The 5654-nt window shown below is 41.7% G+C and overlaps 1 long non-coding RNA gene across 1 annotated transcript; it reads right to left on the bottom strand.

The window, feature by feature from the left end:
* Positions 1 to 4054: 4054 nt before the first annotated feature.
* Positions 4055 to 5256, bottom strand: LOC113583419. Its single transcript, XR_004776410.1, has 2 exons — positions 5146 to 5256; positions 4055 to 4993 (listed from the first exon to the last, which is right to left on the bottom strand). It is a non-coding gene; the product is annotated as an uncharacterized LOC113583419 (long non-coding RNA).
* Positions 5257 to 5654: the final 398 nt, after the last annotated feature.

The following is a 5654-nucleotide window of genomic DNA, read 5'->3' as shown; positions in this document are numbered from 1 at the left end:
AAAATATATTTCTCTGTCTGAAGCATAAATGCAATATACTAATGAGACTCTGTTTAAGAAGGCTGATCAAAATTGCTTTGAATTTTCTGCTTAGTGGTTAGGAGTCTGCATTTTGTACCACTGGCTCACCTGGCTCAGCAATCCAGCTATCGCACACCTGCAGTGTTACCGGGGGGTCCTACATCTGCAGGAAAGTTTTATGCTGAGCACACACTCACACGAGAGGAGGAGGATAAGGAGAGCTTACTCACACTTTCTGTTTTGCGTCCTCTCCACGGAAAGGGATGTGTGATTTTGAGATGGAGGTATCAGAACAGTGGTGCTAAATATCCAGAGGTCCACAAGCAAAATAACTCAACCTTATAACCTTATCTAAGCAAAACAACTGCTTTTGTTTCTTCTTCTTATAAAATGCACCATGCATGCCATAAAACCGTATTTGCATTGCCTGCATTGCTTGTGTGGCTGTTTATTTGCCCATGAGGGCAGGTTGCTCTCAGGTAGGACACCTCGAAGAGTCCGGCCGAGCTCCGCATGCCATCGACTCAGCAGTCTATTACCACTTTGCCTCTTTTTTATCTCTCCAGCTATTTTAAGAGATTGACACAACACAGCTGCATGTCAGCAAGTCTTGCGAAGGCATGTAGGCAAATGGCACTGAAGTGTGACATCCAAAGGTATATAGATCAAGGGCCAAAAAATTTGAAAGTGGAAATCCAAGCGCTTGGAACAAAATTCCTGGGACGGATTTAAATTACTGAACCGGCCACTTCTGGTGACAAAGCTAAGAAGCAACACTTCTTGCATTTTTTTGCAAATTTAATTCTGCTTATTCACTTTCACTGATGTGTGCTGTGCCAGGGCCAGTATCAGACATATTTGACTGCTGATCTGTTTCATTTATAATTACTAATGAGTATACGTTTAAACTCCATTAAAATAAAAACCTGGGTCAGTCCTTTACTTTCTGGATCTGAACTTATTCACTTCTGCTAATGAATAATAGTTATCATTCACCAAGTCATTGCACTGGAGAAAAAATCCCAACAAACCTAATGACCCGTCTCATCAAAGAAGAGTTTCTGATTGCTGACAGGTAATTCATTTAATAAAGCATTATATAACAGGCTTAAAAATACCTCTGAATTTCTTCTGTGTTGAGCTGAAGGGGCTAGGTTAATATATCTGTAACTCTCTTACATAATCGGAGAGAGCAGATGCTTTTTTTCCCCTCTGAGCACCGTTTTTATCTTCATGTCAGCTCTGTCAAAAGATTGGCTCTCAGAACAAACTCCTTCTGTGGGTGGACCCCGCGAAAAAACTGATGCAGGAAACTACTCTCTGTCATCACGGTCTTCCGGATGCAATATTTTAAGATCTTGCCTGGAAGGGACTTGTCAGAATGAAGCAGTCACTGGCCTGAGTGGGGGCAGCATGTCCGTGGTGACCTGATACCCATCCATCTCTCTGGCCAAGTGTTCAGGAGAGGGGCTTCTCTCCTACTCTCCTAGATCTATAGGTGTATAGATCTCGCAGGTGTTGCTGCTGTGTTGGCTAGCATGCACAGGAAAACCCAGAGGGCTTGACATTCTGGAGGGCATGAACACATTCTTCAGACTTTGGTGATCATGTAAGAGCATGTAATGTGAGTGAGTTCAAAATTAGATCCACTGATTGTATGTGTGTGAGAGAGATGGAGCGTGAGAGTGAGACACATACACACATACACACATATCTATTCACCTCCCACTTTAATCAAAAACATGAATTTACTAGAAATACCTGTGGCCAAGTGGAGTTTAGCCACAGTTCTCTATCAGTGGACAGCTTCTGACCTGGAGTTGGCTGGAGGTTTGTAGGTGGTAGACCCCAGTAAACCCAGCAGTGACAGTGACATGTGAAAGAATTACAACAACCCACTCTGTAATTGTACGCTAAAAATGCACCTCTATCCCACTGTGGACCTGATGAAATGGTCAGTGAGTGCACCTCTAACACACATACAAACCAGATGTTTCTAATAAATGATCCACACATTCAGGCCAACGTCTCACACTAAAATTTCACAAGGCTTCCTTCCCACGTGTTTGCATGTTTTTGACTGTCCAACGTGTCGGTCTGGTTGGTATATTACATGTGCACTTAGCAAGGCAAGGTCTTCATAGGTGCAATATATTCTGAGTCTGACTCTGAAAAAGAATCAGACTTTAATTTCCTCTTAGATCCATTTCTGTCCACCATAAACTGGCACAAGGGGCTGATGTTGGTTCATTCCAACAAGATGTTTTCACTCCAGAAAGACTCCATTCCTGCTGGGCAGGGAAATTTGCAAGGTCAGCTTGCTAACATCCTCTTATTGTGCCAGTTACTAACAGAATTTGTTTTTGTTTTTTTTAAACATGTCAAGATATATAACCATCTGTACACTCCTCTCAAGCACACACACACACTGCCAGATGTGCAGGAATATTAGCATAATTAAACTTGGAATTTTGAAAGGCTGTCTGAGTTGCTAATTCTAAAATTGAGTACCATCTTCAGGGTGAATGTTCGTTAGCTGATATGGTATAAACAGCCTGAGCAAGCAAATCAAATATGGCATAATGATTCCGATCATTTCAGAGAATTAATTATTTATGAGACATAAATTCTCAGCAGCTGGTGTGGCATAGTTAAGCAAGCAGTAACATTCTCACTATATAGACACCTTCATGACTGGTCTGCTGGTATGTTAGAAAGAAGCTTGGATAAGAACTGTAATTGGATTTGGGCTCTGTCATTAGTCTCCAATGCAAACACTAATTAGTGTTTCAAATCCTTTAGTCTTTTTCATTCCCAAAAATGTTGGGATTCCAGTGAATGGAAATGTTTTCGTTCTTGAATATGTTTCTTATATAGACTACACAAATTTTAGTTGTATCGATATGGCATGTTTTGTTATGCTGTTGACTCTTTACTTAGCATAAAAGTTTGATTTTCAAAGAAAATATTTGTTATGGCAGAGAAATCATTGCTGACGTCTCACACCCTGGACAGCACCTATTCCACGTCCTCCCTCAAGGAGGCGCTACAGTCTCATGAGGGTCCAAACTATCAGACTACAGAAAACTTAATCCTGTATCTGTTACTTGTCTGGCTCCTGTATTCTGCACTTTATACAATATTATTTGTAGGCTTATACATTTTGTATTTAACAATCTTTATATTCTTTTTGTACACTGAGAGGTATACATATGTAAATGTCTACAAAATTATGTCTGTGGGACTGTGTATTTATGGACAGCTTAGGAATGGATGTTTATGTGATTCAGTGCATTGCAAGATTCTTTGTAACCAAATCCTTTTTTTTTTTTTTTTTGTATGTACAACCATACTTGGTCAGTAAAGTCTGATTCTGATTCTAATTCATGCCCACCTTCACTCACCCAAATTGGACAGTGAGCTATAAAGTATACCTCAGAGTAAACAGGCTTTCCTTTTGAGTTGAAGGTCAAATTATTTGTTATCTGTTTTCAATAAACATGGCCTAAAAATCCCTATAGCTTTTAGCTAAACCTATTTTCAACATTCAGATGAACTACTCTGCGTTACATTTTGTATGCTGCCTCTCAGTGAAAGTTCACTTTAGGTCATCCTGAGGCTAAAAGCGGAGGCAGTGAGCATACATAAATCACTGTAACACTACCGGAAGCAGCATACCACCTGCTCATAGGAGACTAATAGCTGCTTTATCCTTTCAGCTTCACAAAAAAAAAAAAAAAAAGCCCCCAAATGGCCCCACGGACTATAATACACGGAGAACCATAATCACAGGACCTAAGACAGCTCACAAAAATACAGGAGAAAATACAGAAAGCCTCAGGAATAGACCAACCTGCCCCGGTGAGGGATAAAACTCTTACTGAATTCCTTCAGAAGTTACTGCCTGCCCTGGAGATAGAGAGCTAAACTCTGACCTGGCAACCATAGTGGGAGAGTTTCATCAGGACGGACTGCTTCCTGAAGGATTGAGCTGAAGGGTTAAAGGTCCATAACAAGCAGCTCAACAGAGTGATAGATAAATGTAGATATACTTTAATGATCCCAGGGGACAAATTCTAGGGCTACAGTAAGCAAAAAAGAACATAAAATACACTCATAATAATGGACTACAAATTATAGCTTCACATAGTATAAAAGAGGACGCTACTGGAGTTGGACAGCACGCCAGTGCATCTGTGCTCAAGACAACCAGATGGACAAATACCAAACAGAACAGAAGTATTAATTCAGTGGTCTGTGTGTGTGTGTATAAATAGCATCCATGGTTAAACAAACTTATACTGGTATAAATGTATTCTGAGCATACTATGATTAAATAGATGATTATGATTAAATATAAGGTTATGTTTGTGGTATGGACAATGTCGGCATCCACATTGTCTCGGTAGATTGTTAAACATTATACAAACTGAGAGGCTGAATCAAGGCCAAGGTGTTGCGTCAGGAGGAGGCATTATTGGGTTTGATAGCGGATGTCAGAAAAGAAGGCTGTGGTGAGATGACCCATTTGCTAAAGATACTCCAGGATATTGTATCATAAAATCTTGGGCAGAATCATTCAAAATTACCTCCTAACATTATTTTTAATTCCCTTTGACTCAGTCCTGTGGGTCAGTCCTGTGGTTCGGTCGCATGGTTTGGCACTGTGGATCGGTCCTGTGAAAGAGCTGGCATTCCTGAGGCATCTGGATGGATAATATAGTTAGGTGCACCATTTTAGCAAAGACCCAACACATTGCACAGCTTCTGCCTCTCTTACAATTCCTAAGGCAAGCCCAGTATGACGAGGTTATGAGGTGCCGGAGGCCCCGTTCCTGCTGTGCATTAACATTGCCATCATTACTGCGATGAATAATTACTGAGCAGCAAAAACCCTCAGAGAGAGAGATATAAAGGAAAGAAAGAATGTAGACAGGGAGGGGGAGAGAGAGGGAGGAATGTAGAGAGGGCACTGTGAGATAGACAAGAAGCATGAGGAACAGAGGGGAGGAGAAAAGACAAAGGAGAAAAGGAAAGAGAAACATATTAAAAAAGCAAATAAAAAGCAAAAAAACAATATCTGAAAAAAAGCAAAAAAAAAAACAACAACAATATCTGACTCACACTTGGAGGACGTCATAAGACGTTCACTCGCTCTCTGGGTGGCCTGCCTGCTAGCTCTGAAACTCCAGGCTGCTCCCCGCTCCTAGTGCACCGTGGAGGCTATTCATTACTGCTGCCTCTCCCACTGCCACTCAGGCCCTGGGGGGCGGTGCAGAGTGATGCCACCATGCTCCTATCCCATGAGGCCAGTTCATCACTGCCAGCCAATGACTGTGTGAGCCAGCCTGGGTCAGCAGGTCCCTGGGCCCTGCATTTGTAGTCCTCTCTGTGATGTCAGTGACGAGCAGGCATGCCGGCGCCACTCTGATGGGACTTTTCCCAGAGCTCATTTGTAAGTTTTGCATTTGGCCTGCATGCCTATAAGTGGGTCAGAATAGAGATCCAGTGCACTTTGATCCTGGTTTTCACCTCGTACGTACAAGTCAGCACAGTTCTGTATTTTGCGTTGTGCCATCCCCTCGGTAACAGGATTTGCAGGTTAAAAAAACACTCTTATAAGAAAGAATGTC

This window comes from Electrophorus electricus, chromosome 8, assembly GCF_013358815.1.
Source record: "Electrophorus electricus isolate fEleEle1 chromosome 8, fEleEle1.pri, whole genome shotgun sequence".
Classification (NCBI taxonomy): Eukaryota; Metazoa; Chordata; class Actinopteri; order Gymnotiformes; family Gymnotidae; genus Electrophorus; species Electrophorus electricus.
The sequence above is the reverse complement of the archived record's forward strand: the minus strand, read 5'-3'. Positions and strand labels throughout refer to the sequence as shown.